The following is a 19,682-nucleotide window of genomic DNA, read 5'->3' as shown; positions in this document are numbered from 1 at the left end:
GATGGAAAATTGTGCCAGGTCAGGAGACAGGGAATAAAGACATCACCGCTACCATGTTGCCACTGCAGGTGGCATAGCCTTCCAACACACACTCCATGTCCACAGAGAGCTCAGGCTGAGGATTCATGGGTCGCAGGTGTCACCTCCTAACTTACTTGGGAGCTGTCACCTTCCCAAGYCCAGGCTGACAGGTAATGCATCATAAAAAATTTAGGTGTTTCTYGGTTTCATGTAACCAAGGCAACCTTCTTCTTGATGCTCAGATTTGCTCCAGTGCTAACTACTTTCTGACCTAGCTAAGAGCTACTTCTCACAAACCCCAAACAAGGGGAGGGGRCTGATAACTTTAATTGATACCAGTTTTTTACTCAGGGATTCCAGCTTTGACTTCATTATCTCAACATCCACATTACCTGGTGCTCCATGTTGTCCCAGCAGAAAATGAAAGCTGCAGGTATTTCATGGATGCTTCAATCAGTTGTGTGGCTGTGACCAGCAACAGGATTACCTGCCCACTGCTGCTGCAGCTGTTCAAGAGCAACCTGAGCACTGCACTGCTAACAATGGTCCAGTGCCTTTCCACAATGGAATTTTCTGCAGCAAGTAGCTGATCCTGGAGCAGGAAAGCTACTCTTCAAAAACAGCCCAATTATGAAAACTGCCTCCAGAAATACCACGTTGCTTCTGAGCTAGCAATCGGTGTGGTGCAGGAACTGCAAGATGCAGGCTGGGTGCCCATCCAGCAGCAATATGAGGTGCAATGCCCCAAGTACAAGTCAGAAAACAAGCAAACAAAAATATCTCTACTGTGTGGTCTTGCTAACTTGAAATGATCACACACACCTGCTCCTGAGCTCAAATCAGTTCTTTCTGGTAATCCAATACTAGTGATCACAGAACTGTGTACTAAATTAAGCATAAAGACATTCTTTATTAGTGTGGGCATCCTCTTCAGACCAGTAAGGAAAACTGCAAATGGCCACAAAGCTTTGAAAGAGGAAGATTCCTGGAATCACTTGTTATCAACTCAACCTTCTCATTGACTACCTGAATGAACAGAGAAGGACCCATCAGTCCAGCTGCATTTCTGGGCTTTGTAAGACGATATTAATGAGAACCACAACAACTCTTTATTTGAGCTGTCATTTCTACAGAAATGCAATTGGGATATTCAGTAGAGTGCACATGGGCCATTTTTGGTCTCCATCAGGATTCTGAGGATACTGTCCCACCAACACAACCTTGCAGATGGTTCTCAAATTGGCTTCTGTTGTTGGACATGTTTTGATTCACTAAATAGCAATTTTTCTGCTCACACGAAACAAGAGGAAACAAAAGGGAAGTATTTCTATGTATGAAAACCAGTAACAGCAGGTGAATAAAATATTTAAAATCAGCAAAGATGCAGAAGAAGGAGCTTTTATCAACTTTCAGAATTAGAGGATGTCAAGCATTTTTTCTATGTGCTGTATTATTACGAGTTGTTCATGGAAACTAGAAGTAACAAGACAGAATAAAAAATGGTCAGAAAATATGAGTGTAACAAAATGCAAGTGGCTGTGCTTTAGGCAGASCACTGTCTACAGGAAAGATGACATCTTTCCCAGATTTAGCCGAGTGAGTATGTGTATTATTAGCCTGAACAACAGATCAAATGCATGTTGAGTCAACACACAAAGTTTTCAAGCATCTGTGCATTATTCCCCAAAGTGGTTGTAAATATTTTCCAAAATTTTAATGATAAAATTGCTCAAGTTTGTAAATTATTGAGTGATACGTTTCGAATAATCATAATGGAACTACCTTTAAAACTAAGACTTTGTTTGTTTGTTTTAATTTCTCTTTAGGGTCACAAAGCTTAATTTTCCCAGGAAACAAGAACAGGAGCTGATGGATATCTAAATATAAGGTGTATTAACTTGTTGTCTCATACTTGAAAGTAAAATTTATTTTCTATATTATTTTTCTTTGAACAAAAAAAGCAACCCATACTTAGCACATGAAGAGCAGATTTAGAAAAAAAAATATAAATATTCTGCTTACATAGATCAACATGACTTTCTTTAAAATAGTAGATTGCAATACGAAAGGAAACGATGGAAAAATGAATGCTAAAAATATACTGGCTACTTTTATTTTCCCCAGCAACATTGGGTGAAGAATGACTGCATGACTTGTGTTTCATTTTTTATAATCCACTTTCACTAYTTGTTTAAAAATTGCTACATTATTATAAAGCATGTAGACAATTTGCAATTTACTTAATGATTATGCCTTGAGATAAAATGCAGAAAAACAAGGCAAGTAGTGACCATGTCAGGGCTGGAATCTCCAGAGAAAAGATGTTTTACTGTGCCTACTGTGTTTCCAAAACTCTGGCTCATACAAAACAGCCAGATGTCTCAATGTCTTAGTTTTACATGTTTCTGTACTCTATCTTTCCCTGTTCTTTTATAAAGAATTTAAATCCTTGTAAAACTATTTTAGAACAAAGTTATATTTTCCCCGCTTTTTCTTTAATTGAATAAACCCAAGTATTCCTTGGGATCTACCTCAAATTACTGCCCTGGTTATGCCACTTATGGTTTACTGTCASCTGCTTGCTCGCTGCCCCCTCCCCAATGGCATAGGAAGGAGAACTGGAAAAAAGTAAAAACTCAGAGACTGAGATAAGAACAGTTTAATAACTGAAACAAAGTAGAACGGAATAATAATAGTAATAATAGTAGTAATAGTAGTAATAGTAGTAATAGTAGTAATAGTAGTAGTAATAATAATAATAATAATAATAATAATAATAATAATAAAATAATAATAATAATAGTAATGGGGAGAGGAGGGAGGGAGAGAGAGAGAGAGAGAGAGGAATAAAACCCACGGAAAAACAAGTGTTGTCCAATAGAGTTGCTCACCACCCAGTCATCAGCACCCGAGACTTGATCAGCCCCCTCCTGGCCAACTTCCCCCCGTATATAATAAAATATAGTRTATATAAATATTGGACATGACAATCTGTAGTGTGGAACATCCTTTTGGCCAGTTCAGGAAATCTCCTTCCTGGCTTCTTGTGCACCTGCTCACTGTCAGAGCATGGGAAACTGAAAAGGCTTTGACTTAGGGTAAGCCTGAACAACTAAACTACTGTGTATTACCAACATTATTCTCATGCTAAATCCAAAACACTGCACTGCACCAGCTAGTAAGAAGAAAATGAGCTCTATCCCAGCAGAAACCAGGGCACATGGGCCAGTTTGGTGTAGCCCTCATGTTCTGGATGCCAAGAGCACGGACATGGGCTCCTACATTGCCAGCTGGCCTCCACACTGCAGCGCTGCCTTGCAGCCATGCTGAATTCAGCAGGAGAGACATTGTCTGGGAGTCMAATCTTCCCAAAGCGGAAAATCAATTGCTGAGCATGAACACTGGCTGGCTAACGTGACTCACAGTCCTTCCTGCAAGGACTTCCACTTCAGTGACAGCCTTGAAGTTTCATTCTTGTCCCATTTTACACCACTCTCCAACTTTCTGGATCTATACACAAAGGCATTTAAAACGTGATGAGCAGCTGATCTACAGATGTAGTGAGGCTGGAATCAGCTTTTTTTTTTTTTTCCTTTTGATGAATATATAATGAGAGAGAGAGTTCTTTTCCTGCTTACGCTTTCTAAAGTAGATTTTGTACATATTCCTCTTRATGCTGGAAACAAGGATACATAAAACTGTGACATTTCAAGTGATACTAACAACCTTTGTTTTTATTTTTTATAAAGCACAGTGTATTTATTCTACTCTAACCCTTCYTCATATTAGCTCTTTTAGGGCAGAACTGATGAGTTTCTGCTATGTCTTCTCAATTTACTATTGCACAGCAGTCTGTTAAGGGTAATTCAGCACCTCTTTTATTTTTCCTGATTATYCACCTTATCGATAAGATCGTATTCTACTAGACTGCTGGAATCTATTACGCATTTATGAAACCAAATTTTATTTTCATGCATGCTTTGTTAGGAGAAGGTGCATTTTAAACTCGGTGGAATACTTGATAACTAAATGAAGAAATAAAGAGGAAAAGAGGGAGAAAAAGACAGATGTGGGATCTGTGCACCWCTTCTCCAAGAAGAAAAGTACAAGGTCTAAGTGCTTGCCCTATAGAGGAAAATGGAAACATGACGTACAAACAGTGCACTTCCAAGCAGAAAAAGCTCATTTTACATAAACTTTTGGAATCTGAATTTCCTACCAAGAAAAATCTCCAAACCCAAAGACAATGTCTATTTAGTCAGATCTTTCCTTTTTATAGGAACTTTCATTGGGAAAAAGTTTGTTGTGTGTGGTTCATTTGTTTTATTGCTGGTTTTTATTATTGTTATTATAAAATACTTTTACATAAGCTGGGGGAAGGGAGAAAACATTTACCAACTTTTTATTAATAGAACTTGAGGAATTCCTTACTATCTCAGCCTATAATATTTTCAGAGCTGGTCTAATATTGAGTATTCACATTGATAATACAATTCAAAGAAGACCAGAAACCACTACCCATTACTTTTCAGATGTATAGGAAAATCTGGGACTGATTAAGAAATGTGACAGATTATGGACTTACTGCTTCTATAAACTGGGTCTTCCAAAGTTGTGGCCTGCGTGCTGGAGGGAGGGCACGGACCTGGGACTGCAGCACACACGAGTGAAGGGATTGTGCCAGCTGTACATCACCAYGGGTGGCAGGACTTTACATCAGCACCACAGATCAGTAAGTCCTAATGACATTAATCAGGTGTTCCAKGTAAACCCAACAGGGTGTGAGCTGCACTGAGCTATTTTCATGCCCTGTTAAAAGTCCTCCCCAGCTCCTGAGTTCACTCCAGCTCACAATCAGGCTGTATTGGTGGACTTTGGGAAAGGGTACAGTGGTGTCTTGAGAGTCTTGCATCTTATACCATTTTGACTCTCTCAAACTTGATCCATTATCTAAACACTTTTATATGGAAAGCTTAAATGCTTTTCATTTCAAATTCTGTCTTTGAAATCTCCATGACCCGAACTTGCCCATGTGGTCTGGCAGTACACATATGACACTTTGACTCTAGTTCTGGTAGAGCTTTTCAGCTGCATCCTCTGGCTGCTATGTCCATGCATTCATATTTCCTGTTTTGCTGACCTGCGAGATTTTTATTTCACTTTTCACCGGGCTAGTAAATCGTTCTTAAAAGAAAAGAAACTATGAAAGACAAGCTTCCTTGTTCTTTATTTCTCCCAACTAAGCCTCCAGCGGACCTTGGAGGCTGCTTCCAGCGGATTTTTTTGWGTTCAAGATGTTTTCTAGACTGCTGATAGAACAGGACAGCCTTTTTTTTGCCTCGCAGACAAACAGGGTTTGATTTAGCTGTAACTTTTAGAGGAGGCTCTCTCCGTCCATGAAGTTCGCTTTGGGGCACAGGTGCACTCGTTCCCGTGGGGCAGCCCGGCGGGATCTGACCCCCGACACCCCGCAGCATCCCCTGCCCCACCTCGCCCGGGCACACCTTCCCTCGGTCGGAGCGGCGCTCCTTTCTCCAGCCGGAGGAGCAGCGCCCACAGGGATCCGCCGGGCTGGGCCGCCCCCGCTCTCGCCCTCGCCCCGCTGTCCCTTRCATGCAAATATTCCCCGGCAGCAGGAAGTAACCGGGCTGCGAACCAACCGCGGGCCGGCGAGGCTGCAGAGCCGGCCGCCCCCTCCCCGGCCGGCGGGGCAGCAGCAGCACCAGCAGCGGCAGCAGCAGCAGCATAGCCCCGCCCGCGCAGCGAGAGCAGCGCTCCGGCCCCGCCGCTCGGCGCCCGGGACAGCCCGCACCGCGCCCCGGCGCGCACCGTGCCATCCTCCCGCTGCCGCTCAATCCCCGCACCCGGCAGAGTAAGTGCCTTCTCCCGGAGCCGCGGGGGTGGTGGTCCAGGCTCGCCCCGCTTCTCTCCCGGGGTGCCCCGGGGGTTCCCGGCCGCGCTGCCTCATCGCCCCCGCCCCGGCGCTTTCCGGGCGGCTTTCCCTCTCTTCTGCCCCCGCGAGGAGGTGCCGCTGCCGCCCGGCTTTCCCGGTAGGACTGGATGGGGGTCTCAAGGGAAATAACCGCATTTGGGATACAATTATCATGATTTGTCTCATACCCCTTTGCCTGTCTTCCGCTGTGATCCGGAGGGCTCGGGTGCCTTGTGGTTGTTTTGTGCCGGAGAGCGTGTGAAATTAGCTGGCTAAAGTCTGCAGTCGGCGTTTCGAGCCAAAACCATAGCCTTGACTGAGGTGAGGTGATTGTGGTCCCTGGGTATCCCATCTTACCCTGCCTTTTTCTAGGAGAGTAATTTCTGGTGCGTTTTCCAAGTTAAAGCTTCTTCCTCTTTACTGTATTTTCAAATGTGCGTGGAATCAAAAGAAAGATGAGAAARTGGTATTGTGATGTTTGGTGCACAGCTTCTTGCAAACTACTGTTGTAGGGGTACTGTGTGCCTAAGGAACGGTCTTGAAGGGTTTTCTCCTTACAGCTTTAGTTTACGGGCTGATGCTGTGCCTTCGGTAAAGCAGTTAAGGGTTTGTGTTGAAATTGCATCTTTCGAGTGCTTGCATTGAATGGGTTGGCAAAAACTCTTCTTGCTGCTTTGCTCCCCTCTGTTGGCACTAAAGACCAAAGAGATTAACACTTAAAACTTGTTTAGCCGTATTCCTGTGGATATGCACAGGGAGCACACAGMTGGTTTCATCTGAAACCCCTAATCAGTATCCCATCTCCTGCCTTTGGTTCCCACCTTTGAAGAAAGAGAAACACTCTGACCAATCTTAATGTATTTTAGGACATTGTAATACAAATTTTTAAGCCTGATCCCATCAAGTACGTGTAAGTCTTTTGCAATCCAGAAATAGTAATGCTAGTTAAAGTATCTGTTAAGTACAGGTGCCACATAGATAAGTCTGCCCTCATCACAGTAACACTGTAAAGTTAAAACAAAAAGCGGAAGATTTGTGTTGAGAAATTACAAAGCTGTGTTGGGAAAATGTTGCTCAGTTTTACCAAAAGGATAGTCAAATTGTGTTTGTGTGGATTGTTTCCAACCCAATACTAAGGGCAGAGTAGGTGCCATCTTTTTAATATGTACTATCAACTGCACTGAAAGTGTGGATGAGAAAAAAAATCAAATAGTTTTCTCTGAAAAAGTAGCAACAGGCTAGAAATCAGTTTGATCCTGTTAATAGGATGTTATGATATCTTGGACAAGGATTGAAATTAATGAACTCTGAGATCAAAAGAAGTCTCATTCTATGGATCTCTTCTGAGATTTAAGGCTTTTTTCTTTCTCTGTTTCAACTTTGTGAGCTACAGACTAGTTAGGAAAGAATTCTTGATTTAATTACAAAAAATCTACTTTAATTATGCGCTGTTGAGATGTATTATTTTTTTAAGCATGATGACATAGAACAAACATCTTTGTACAGTAGCTGGCTGACTTGAAGTTATTCTGCTTTGCTCTATTTTTGCGTAAATAAGGAGTTTTCCCTACAGAAGACATGGTAAGGTTTAAGCCTTTCTTTTTAAACCCCTTGACCAGTAGAGTTGCACAATGACTCTTTCTGACAAGGCAATCAGTTGTGAAAATTTCCAATGCAAAGTTAAATCCTGTTGCCTTTAAGTTGCTTAATACTATGGGGTTTAATGTTACCCTTTCAAGAGAGTTTCCATAAATGTGAAGTTATTCCTTGCAGGTATCTGTGATTAGATTCTGTATTTATGAATGTACAAGGAACAATTTCATACTACTTCCTTATCTATGCAATTGAAATGACCTCTCTTCCTGTGGCATTTTTGACTCCTGTAAGCTAAATGGCATCACAGAACAGAGAGTGTTGCAGGAAACAATTTCTGAAAACGAGTGCAAGGCCTTCCTGGCTCAGCTGAGTACCTGTTCTTCAGTGGGGTGTCTCACCAAACCAGAGATRCTACATCTGGCCCTTCTTGTGGGGCACATCAGGGAGCAACATTGACATCTCTGTAGTGATTTGGGAAAGTTTAAGAACTGCTATATTTAATCTCAGATGACATTCCATTTCTGTCACAAAAAGGAGATGTTTGCCTACCTATGTTGTTGCATGTTATTTTGAATCTTAATGGGAATCTTTGTGGTTTCAGGATGAACACATGTTGATCATGAGACAGTTTTTGTCAAAGGGCTAGGTGATCTGGGAAGGTGATGAGATCTTTCCTTGTTTCCATATATGTATAACCTGAGTGACTGGGTGACTTTCTTTCTTCTGTCCAGGGAGTTGTAAAGCCATTTTTACTCTTGGGGCTCAGGGAGCCCTTTGCAAAATTCAGTGAACACAGAAGGCAAGCCCATGGGGAATAACTAATTAACTTACAAACTAACTAAACTAACTAAACTAACTAAACTAACTAAACTAACTAAACTAACTAAACTAACTAAACTAACTAAACTAACTAAACTAACTAAACTAATTAATGGGGTGGGTGCTAGGTATAGACTAGGATTCCTAGCACGCTGCTGTAGTAGCATGGCTGTACACAGGAGATTCCAGAAGGATATGAGCTGTCATGTGCTAATGCAAGGGATGGGAGGAGAATCTGTGGGCTGGAGATCTTGACAGGGTTGTGTGAACTTTGTATGAGAGTGATACTTCCTTTTGAAGCTATGGAGCTGAGTGTGTAAATACTTGCATCAAACCATGTGACTCTGTTATGTAGTRTTTATTATCATTTTGCCTTGTAGGATTTCCATCTCTAAGTAAAAAGGCTTCATTCTATAGAAAAACCAGTGGCCCAGCTGTGAATCAGGATTTTTCTCCTCTTGATCAAATTCCTACTTCCTATTTCTCTCTTTTATTTCTAATAAAAGTGCAGGAACACTAGAGATGGTRTGGTAAGAAAGACTTCCAGACTTGCTAAACCATACCACAGGAAACCATAGATAAAAAATGTGAAATTGTATTCATATGAAAACAGTCTTTAGTGACGCATACTAGGGAGAAGAAGTCTGCCACCCTGTAAACATAATGGTGCCTTGTCAAAGAAATCAACCTGAGCTAATAAAAGACAAATGCAAAGTAACTGTCCTTAGTGTGACTGTTCTTAGTTTAAACTTCATTGTCCTTCAGGCAAGGATGAAAAGGTCTGTGCTTTCATATTTATTTTTGCCTGATTCAGATACATTTCCTGTTGACATTGCCATTAAATGCTGTAATTTCCGASACTGAATTATTCACGTTTGAGTTCAGCATCTTTCCTGAAAAATGCGGGCTCATGGAACAAAATCCGAAGGCGGAATTCATCTTGTGCTGGAAGCATTTCCTCCAAATATTTCTGAGACACTTGTATTTGTTTTGTGCCCTAAAGAACTACTTGTAGAGGTACATATATCAGTTACTCCTGTTAGGGAAACATCAGAAGAGAGATGGGATTTTGACAGTAACACTTTGCTGGGGAGAAAACAAGGAGAGCAGTTGGCAAAGGTGGAGAGGGTAATGGGTAGATCTCATTTCTCTGGGGGTTAAAAATTTAGAGTAGTGCTGTTCAGGCCAGCATTTGCTCTGCCTTAGGTCAGCATTACCTCTCTTTTTCAAACTGCTGGCATCTGAAGTATCTACAATTGGTTCCTGTGTTTGCRCAGCACACTGTCTTACGTCTTCAGTTCAAAGGGCTCAAATGATAAACAGTCTGAACAAAGTGTCCTTCTTCCTCTATGGTCGCTGCTGCAAGTTGCAGGAGGCTACTTCTTCCTGTGGGTACTGTAGAATTTCTTACTTTAATTTGCAAAGGCCAGCTGTGATAGGAAACAGTGCAATCTTACCCTKGAACACGTGATAGTTCACCAAAGGTGCTGAAGTATGGGATGCAGCTACTCTTCTGGAATGGCACTTTTTGCAGTTTTGTCTATTTTAGAGGGCTGCTATAAGTATGGAAATGATAATATTTTTAAGGGAACGGATTCCCTCTGGGATGTGCTTCTAACTTCTTTGTTGGTTTAACAAAAGCTGTTTCAGGAAGTTTGTCAAAAAAAAYGTAATCTGTTAAGTGGGCTTTCTGATGTGTTATCTACAATATTTTTTTTCATGTTTCCTTAGTTTGTACAGGTAGCCGTATGCAAACCTGTTTAATTTTTTTTTGGATGAAATCTTTTTCAGATTTTTTCTTAGGTTTAAACTGAAGCAATATGATATCACAGGAATCAATACGGAATTAAGTTTGGCTGCTTAGCAGGTTTTCTCTTTCTGTGTATGTCTGCACTAGGGGGCTTAGAACGAATTCAACCAAAAGTTGAAGAATACGTTTGAGTGAATTCCTTTGTAATAATAACATATTTATAAATCACTAGGTCTGGCTTATGATTAAGTTCTGCTGTATTCAAAGAAAATATTTTCTGGTAGTATCAACTGAGTAGGGAGAGATCTGAATAGTAGCACATCTACTGAAATTGCCTGCTCGAATCCCTTGCCAGAATCATGAGGTTGATATCCATTAGATCCWGTGGACAGAAAGTGGTTTTCTACAGGGCAGCCCTAGCCTTACCATGTGTTTTGATGGATTTTCAAAACCCTTCATTAAGTACTAAATGCCCTGGGGAGATGTGATTCAGGTGTGAGAGGGCAAGAACTGGAGAGAYAGGGTTAAGTGACCGCCAGAGCTGGTATCAGTGTCACTGAGGAAGTGAAAGTTTTTGGTAAACAAACAGGAAGGGGATGGGCAGGAGAAAGAGGAAATCCTATATTGGATGTTCTGTGTTCAACTTGTCCAAAATACATTGCAAGAGATATTTGAATGTGCTGTTGTGGCAGAGCAGAATGTGCAAATGGGATTCAAAGCACATTTTTGTAACTCCTGGCTTACCATTGCAAAAGATGTGCTAAACTGTGCAAAGGCATTGCAGCCCATGAGGGGTGTTGGAAAACTTGCCTTTTAAGCAACTCTGCTGCTKTATTGCTGGTGTGGCACTTTGTCTTCCTTTTTCTGCCCATCTGCATTTGCATTGGCTTCGAGAACGATTGCAGCGGCTCTCCTGGCACCATTGGAGAAGCACCAAGTCATCCTGAGGTGAATTCTAAGCCTATTTCTCTTGGGGTGTAGATGGCTTGGTTGATGGTTTCTGCTAGGCAGGCAGTAGACAGCAGAGCTCCCACTATGGCTGAACAGGAGAGCTTGCCTCTTCTCAAAATCTCCTCCTAATTCCCTTGGGAGCAGTTCTCTCCCTCTGCCATAATGCTTAACAGTGTTTCTGAAAGAGTCCTTGGCCCACACCGCTTCAAATGTCTTCATTAGTAATAATGTGCTGTTTGTTTGGGGCTTTTWCTCCCCAGTTTCCTGGAAAAAAATCCAKATTTCAATCTTTRCCCTGCTCTAGGAGTACTCTCTATCATGATTTCCCTTTTTTYTYYTCYCMYATWTTTTTTTCCRGCATCATTTTACTCTTTCTTTCTCTCCAGCTTCKTYTTCTGGACGGTCAGTGGTACAAACTGTTTATTTCATCTCTTGATTTTGRTGTCTGCAGCAAATTTTCTTTTCCCCTTCTGGAAGAGTGAGCCTTGGCACATTTCATAATCCAGCCATCATTTGCAAACTACTTGTGCTATCTTATCAGGGAATACTCATCCAGAAATATGTATCCCCAGGCTCTTGAAGAGATATGAAGTCTGCTGRAGTACCAGCCCAGCAGTACTGACTGTTCTTCAAAGTGTTTTAAAGCTGTGCCTTGTTTTAGGGCAGGGTTGTAYTTTTGTAGGTGGTCAGCAAGACCCTTCTGTGTAAAGTGCAGTTTATGTGCAGGTGTAATTGATCCTTAGAGACACCTAACTGCTGTTTGACACATCTGATTTAAAACTGTGACCTCAAACTGACTTAAAACAGATTTCTGTCTTGAAAGTAGTCTCTGTGGGTTGCACTCTGCCCCTTTGTCTGCCCTTCTGTGATGCTGCTTTGACCTTCTCTGGTCAAGTTTCACTTCTGTTGTGTGCAGGTTTTTGTGTGCTGGGTAGTGGTGCGTGTAAAAGGTTTTTGAGCAAGCGTTGACCCTCCTGGTAAACACCTCTGTTTCAGGCAAGCAGAGAGTGGTTTTATCTGCATGTRTGCTGGCCTGTGGAGAAGAAACCAAGGCTTGGTGTTGTGGGGATGTGGTGCTGAGAMAACAGCTCTTGCTCCAGGATTTCTGTTCTGTGCTCTTTGGTGTTGGTGTGCCCCATACCCTGACCCCAMAGAAAGTGAAACTTCAGAAATGTAGCTTTGAGAAGGCAGTGCAAGTTTAGGAGAACAAAGTTCAATGGAGCTGGCAYCAGCAGAAAAGAGTTTGGGCTGGTAGGGTGAACAAGTGGGAGAAAACTGCTTCAGGTAAGATACTTCTGCTCTTAATGGAGCATTTAAGCAAGGCTGCAAGTGTCAAAAATTCTTTTGAGTAGCTTATTCAAATCCTATGTATTGGACTGGGATTGGTTTGTATGGTGTGACACAGGAAAGTAATGTCTCCTTTGAGCACAGAATATGTTTTTTACATGTTCTGTATCTTGTCATCCTGATTGAGAATATATGCTTTTCTATGGACTATAATTGTCTCTAGGCAATTAGTTATTATCCTTTGCAGTCTTATTTGATTATTTTTTCTTTTGTTCCTTTGCTTTTGCAGTCTGCCTGCTTCATTTGTTTCTCAGTATCACCCCCAGTTCTGATTTCTTMGGGATTTTGGCCTTCTCTCCTACACCTTTTCTCATATGGTTTGTGTTGTCCCGAGAACTTCCCATGTGTGGCTAAACAATAAATTAGTCTTACTGGTTTTTTGAAGCATCTTCTGTGCACAACACTTAATACTGTGGAATTCAAATGCAAGTTGTGGGCTCATTACTGTTCTCCTGAAACAAACTTGGATAACCATTGTGAACACTGATTTGGTTTTAGTTCTTGCTTTGAAAGTTATCTGCATGGGCTGTGAGTGCTGAAGTCACATTTAAACAGTGGGGCTTGTGCACAATCTGAGGCAGTTTTTCAAAGTTTAGCATCATCACATGCGCTGCCTGTGAGCTGCATACTTGATACATGAAGTTACAAAGGTTATAAACTTTAATGAGCAGCCAGTATAGGTGTAATAATAGTGCTGTGAAATCCTTGMAGTCTGCAGTATGAGTGTGAAAATATTGTCATGGACCCCCAGTTTACTGTGAGTCTAAATGGGATAAAATTATCATGAGTGCTGGCCTACTTTTTAAGGTCTTTGCCCTGCCCTTTGTGCAGAGAGTGCTGGTGTGAGTCTCCTGAAGTTTGTCAAGCTCCTGMAAGCTGTGGGCTGTCACTCACAGGATCAGAGCCTGTTTCAGTAAAACTTGCTATGGTTGTGACTGCCAGGTCTTCATCTGCTATTGACTGACCATTCAGCAGGACCAGAAACAACAGAAAATATAAAAGAACTTTAATCAAGTTAATATACTTACATAATTGCTGTCCTGGTAATGTGGGAAACTGTTCATTCTTGCCTTTGAGAAAGATCATCTGCAAAGATGTACCAGTGTTTAAAATCAGAGGTCTCTGGTTCTTCCCTAGAACTTTTGAAGCAGGAACATTTAAGTGAACTGTCACACTAGGTATTCACAACCTTTCCTTAAAAGRGAGTTTCCAGATTCTCACTCTCACTCCACTGTGAAAATGGAAAGCATGTAAAATATTTCTAATTTTGGTTAACTTTMGAGAAACTAGTTATTCATGCTCATGTGTGCAACAAATGTGAAAAACATGCTTAGAAACTTGGATGTGAATTCTTATTYGTGTTCATTTGGTGACATATTTCCTTCAATGAGGTATTTCCTTTTGCAGTCTTACTGCCACCTCAGCTTGAGCATGTAGTTTCACAAGAYACTAGTTGGAGCATGCTTCTCTTTTACATGACAGGCTTTCAGACCCAAACTGGTGAAAATTTGCAGTTTCTCAGGATATRTGGGGTAGACTTAGGAAAAGTGTACTTGTATCTATTAAAAAACCCTCTGATCTCAAGCACTTCATCTAAAAACCTCAAAAATTGCTAATCATAGAGCTCTTTTAATTCTATTTGTCATGTTTGCAGCAAACTGTTGGTTCAGATGATATCCCTTGGTTCCACTGCATGTGTGCCAAATTGCAGCAGTTGCTTGAAACTGCAAATTTACTAATCTGGGCGAGAAACCAACTGGTGCATTCCTGGTTTAGATTCATGACCTTGAAGGGATATGATTAACAAAGAGTTCAAAATTAAGTAAAATAAATGAGTTATAAATAGGCTTCTGTGAAGTKCCAGAACCTGGAGGATGTTCTCACATCCTTGAATTTAAGGAAGGTGCTGCTACTTAACATCAGTGAAAACAAGACAAAATGGTTCCTCCCATGGATACTGCAACAGTGCTGAAGGCTGGTCTAGTATCCCTGTAAACATTAAAAAGCACAAAATTTCATTTCTGCCAGTGTAATTTAATGGCTCTGAATTTGACACTTTTTGTTTGTTTGTTTTTGTTTGTTTGTTGTTTTTATTTTAATTTGGTTTTTGGTTTTGTTTTTTTGGGTTGGGTTTTTTTTAAGAACTCTTGCAATTTCCTCTTGCGACTTAAGAAAACTTGTCTGACTTTTGCAAACTTCCAGGAGGAACTGGAGTCTGAGTGTTAACTCACATCAGCATGAATGATTTAACCCAAAAGTTTTATCTGAATTCATTATTGAATCTGTATGACATACCCCAGTACAATGTCCTGTGCTTTAGTTCTTCTGTGTATATCCAGTGCTGTACAGCTAATGAAACACTATCCAATCTGCTGGAGAAGTAACTTTTTTTTTACAATTTGGGTGTATGCTAATGTTTGAAAATAGTGAAAAAAGCTATCTGTTCCTCCACTGGAATTCAGTGCTTTAGACATGTTCAAGACATAACATGATGCTGTTATAACAAGAATGCTATGTTTTAATTGCAAGTTTAYTAATAAGTACATATCAGCATTCAAACGTGAGTTGACAGCAGATAAAGAATCCCTCTGACCAATGAAGCAGAATGGCAAATGCAGCGTGGGGCAAAGTTACACAATGACCAAAGTTACACTATTAGAGTTAGGATCCATTGTCACAGAAGTCATTCTCCCCTGATTTAGCTATGACTGTCTTAATCCATGTTGAAAGTGGATTGTAGAATGCATAAAGCCAGGTAATATTCATGAAAATTGCTTTGTTCCCTGGTCATATTGTTACCTGAATTTGAAAGAGCAAAAGCTAATATGCACTAATGTTCTGTTCCCCATTTCTCTCTTTTATGCTATTTATAGCATATTAATATTTATTACAAGCCTATTTATAACAAGATAAACACAAAGGAGGAGCAGCATACTTTCCATGAGATCACCTCAAACCCTCATCAGGGCTTGCTGGTTGTTATTTGCTGTCATCCATCATGTTTTTATTGGGATTTGGATAGGCTGAATTGATGGCTTGAGGTCAATTATATGAGGTTCAACAAGAGCAAACACTGGATGTTGCCCTTGGGTGACAACAACCCCACACAGCGCTACAGGCTGGAAAGTGGCTTGGTAGAAAAGGACCTGGGGGTGCTGATCAGCAGCCAACTGAACATGAGCCAGCTGTGTGCCCAGGTGGCCAAGAAGGCAAATGGAATCTTGGCCTGTTAAAGAATAATGTGGCCAGCAGGACCAGGACAGTGATTGTCCCTCTGTACTCGGCACTGGTGAGGCCACATCTCAAATTTGTGTTCAGTTCTGGGCCCCTCATTCCAAGAAAGACATTGAGGTGCTGGAGTGAGTCCAGAGGAAGTCAATGAAGCTGGTGGAAGGTCTGGAGCACAAGTGTTTTGGGGAGCAGCTGAGGGAGCTCAGGCTGTTTAGTCTGGAGAAAAGGAGTCTCAAGAGGAGACCTTATCACTCTCTACAGCTCTGTGAAAGGAGTTTGTATCCAGTAGGGGTTGATCTCTACTTCCAAGAAACAGATGATAGGACAAGAAGAAACTGCTTCAGGTAGGGGAGGTTTAGACTGGATATTAGGAAAGACTTCTTCACTGAAAGTGTGTTAGAACAGGCTGCCCAGGGTAGAATCTGCATCCCTGGGAGTGGTAAAAATACCTTTCTAAATGTGGCAGTTGGGGACATAGTTTGGGCTTGATGATCTTAGAGGTCTTTTCCAACCTTAACAATTCTATGATTTTTTGCTGTGGTAATCTCATGATCTTCATGATCTTCACATTCTGCTTACAGTATAGAATTATTTACAGTCTGAATTACAGGCAAACTTCAAAGCAAGAGATTGTGTCTGCAAAATATTCTTTATTGTCGTCTACATTCTTAACTATTTGAAGGCCACGTTCATAAATCACTATCCTCTCCCCTYAGGGAGCTATTAATGACTCACTTCAACAAATATCCTGTCAGTACATTTGTCCGGGCATGTGGAGGTTGAGAAGGAGACAAAGGTTTCAARTATCAGCTGCTACCTGCAAATGCACCTTGCTTTGTACCTTCTGGAGAAGGCAGCCAGARTAACACATTTCAGCTGAAGAGCAGGGGAGGGTGAATAGCTGGGTAAGTACTACTGGGAGTGACGAAGGATAGTTCCCACATCTGTGTTCTCCAAAGAAACTGTGGGAAGCTTGTCCTGTCCTTCCATTGTACCACTTGTTATGAGGATGAAGACCTTTGGGCTACTCCTGGACCTCACTCCAACATCTTGTTGTTTTTATGGGTAGTTTCTCATTTTCCTRTGCCACAGTTATTGCTCTAATATTGCTCTAATCACTAAAGATTAACTCACTATCACTCCTAAAAAAGGAATGGAGAAGGATCCTTATCCTAGTGGTAGACATGGATATRCGTAAGTGCAGGACAGATACAGACTACTGAAAATATAGCACACTGCTAAATTACTGGCCAAAATCATCAATTTAAACCTGAAAAAAGGGCATGTAAGTCAGATACACTCAGTTTAGGAAGTAGATGTAGTCCTTGGGGTTTGCTAGCTGGACTGGGACACTTCCTAATGGTTAGGAAGAATATTGATCCTTTTCAGTGTAGTGGTTTGGCCAAATTTTCATTTGGAAATGGAGATTTGTTTATGTGAAGCTGCTGTTTGTCATTACTGAGGGTTTCTACTCGTCCAGAAAATGACATTTTTGCTTACAGTTTGCATTACACTTTTAAGTTTTTTGAGTATTTTGGGAACCTTCGCTTTAAGCTGGTTAACATGTTGGCGCAGTTTTTCTGTTCCATGTCATATGACCCTTTTGAAGAATTTGATAGAAGTATTTATTCTGTTATGTCAAATTAAGATGCTATTTGACCTTTTCCCCTATCTTCAAAAGATATAGTACAGTGGAAAARAGTTGAGGAAATTGAAGACGTGGTTGCCTGAGGGCTGGCAAAGTGAATTAATTCATTGTTGATGTTGATTCAAARTTCTGGAGGATGCAGTTGAGGCAAATGATTGTAAGAGTATGAAGCAAGTATTATAAGGTCTGAAAATAGATGTTATTTTAATGTAAGGTTTGGTTTAAAATTAGTGCCAAAATACTGACTACATTAATCTGGATAATTGTCATAATGTATGAAGTCTACTATGCAATGTTAGCAAAATTACAGTCTTCTGTGGATTAACTTTCTTGTGTTTTGGTAATTTTTTTATTCTTCAGTTGAATAAAAAAGGAACAGCAGTTTGCACAAATTCTGCTTCCTTTCAGTGTAATGTTTTATTTCAAATTTTATTTTCATCCTTCTGAAAGCATTATAACATCATTATACCACCACTAACATTATTTTCAGTGTTTCTTGCTGATTTTTATTTMCTTCAATATGTTCTTTTTAACCACTGCCAAAATTGCTGCATGAAACCAAGCTTTTAAATTATCTAGACAAAACTGTAGTGAATTAACAGAAAAATAGATGATGTTTCTTCTTGGTCTAAACTTCCCACCCCTGTTAGAACTACCTTTCATGTCATCAGCTATGATGATATTTACTATATGTGTTATGCTGACATTTATGAGTTCCAATGAAGACTGTTTATCATTTAGCTGAGCACTGAATAAAGTTACCCTCTCCCTGGACACTTAAAGGCAAGACAGGCAAAGGTTGGAAAGTGTCATTTAGATATAGAAAAATTTTAMTTACAATTAGTTTTACCAAAGCACTCCTTCCTACTGGTAGTTTGAGATGYGATAACTTAAGTCACTTGTTTGCCATTTAGTATAGAAATGTGTTAATTAATGTTGGTTAATGCATCACTATAAAGCATGGCCTAGTAAGTAAAAAGAAAAAAAAATTAAAATAGAGGAGTATAGGAAAAAAGGATTTTTGTTATATGATATGATTGTGCTGCTTAGAAGGAGCTTGCCTKTCCTACATCAATACAGCATCAGTAGGGTAACTCCAGATATTTTATCTCACCAAAAGTTTTCAGTTCTTATGTCAACTCTTGGGGGATTTTTGCTGCGTGACCTCTCCTGCTCTTTGAGGACAGGCTGAGAAAGATGGGGTTATTCAGCCTGGAGAAGAGAAGGCTCCAGGGAGCAGCCTTGGTGRCCTACAGGAGAGCAGGAGAAGGGCTTTTATAAGGGCATGGAGTGACAGGACATGGGGGAATGACTTTAAACTGACTGAGAGCAAGTTTAGATCATTGGAAATGTTCAAGGCCAGGTTGGATGGGGCTCTGAGAAACCTGGTCTAGTGGAARGKGTCYCTGCTCACAGCAGGGGGCTTGGACACKATRGTCTTRAAAGTCCCTTCCAACCCACCCAATTCTATCTGTTCTAATACACAGCCACTTCCAATAGAACCATAGGGCAGCGCACCTTTTGGCCCTGTTGTAACTTGAATTTTAATTTTAAGGAAGTGAACTTGAGTTATGAATATTGAAGAGTCCTAACCCCTCATTTCAATACAAAGGCAAATGTGGGAAAGGAAAACAAGACACCAAAGGGTGGAGGAATGGGTGGTGAGAATTTCAGTGAGAACAGTAGTCAGCTTGGTAAAGGATTGAAAAAGRTGTCTGCTAACCCAGATTGGTTTAGTTGGACTGAGATATTTGTGCATTAATGTTGGAAATCAGGGCTSTGATGAGGAGAGGCAGAAGCACTGGTGCAGGGCTTAAAACTGAGCGTTGCAGAGGAAGCAGAGACATGATGGATTTRTAAGTGTAGTAGGAATGCTGGTGTTTGGGAGCATGAAGGTGGTAGGGTGGTACTTTCTGTAACTGATGTAGGAAAGCATAAGAAATAATCTGAGATAATATGGACAAAGTAGAATTTTTCTTGGTCTCAATTGCTAAGGAAGGAATTGTGAAAGAAGCTGAACAGGGGGAAGTGCARCAGACAGGAACCACTACCAGCCTCYTGGCAGGACCCCTTTCAGTTGCCTGGTGTTACATTAGCATTGCATTGAGACTTTCAAATACTTTCATTTGCAATGAGAAAATAAGAGTCCCCTTGTGATATGAAGAGGCATCAGAAACACACAGGTGGCTGAGAATGTCATGCACATTGAATAGTCTGGGAAAATAAAAAGGAGAATTTTAATATCAGGATGTAAGATAATGCCACTGGAGACGTGAAAGTCTGCTSTGACAACAGTTTGTCATTGAAAAATGAGACAAACCTGGGTGTCTTATTGGATGGMCAGATGATTATAAAAGGCCAGTTGTGATGAAAGTGAGAAAATCATA

General features: G+C 40.8%; 1 protein-coding gene across 6 annotated transcripts in view; it reads left to right on the top strand.

The window, feature by feature from the left end:
* The first annotated feature begins 5,756 nt into the window (after positions 1-5,756).
* Positions 5,757-19,682, top strand: part of LYN (LYN proto-oncogene, Src family tyrosine kinase) — a 49,090-nt gene continuing 35,164 nt past the window's right edge. For 2 of the 6 annotated variants that reach the window (XM_057366613.1, XM_057366608.1), the window contains exon 1: positions 5,757-5,893. The gene's annotated coding sequence lies outside the window, so the exon portion shown is untranslated. Of the gene's footprint in view, positions 5,894-6,014; positions 6,072-6,194; positions 6,275-10,910; positions 11,067-12,700; positions 12,734-19,682 lie in introns of those variants that run through there. The other 4 variants (XM_057366610.1, XM_057366611.1, XM_057366609.1 and 1 more) reach the window with 4 other exon arrangements.

This window comes from Malurus melanocephalus, unplaced genomic scaffold (assembly GCF_030028575.1).
Source record: "Malurus melanocephalus ecotype Western Australia unplaced genomic scaffold, MMel_1.1 scaffold_69, whole genome shotgun sequence".
Lineage (NCBI taxonomy): Eukaryota > Metazoa > Chordata > Aves > Passeriformes > Maluridae > Malurus > Malurus melanocephalus.
Note: the sequence above shows the minus strand (reverse complement) of the source record. Positions and strands in the feature narration are given on the sequence as shown.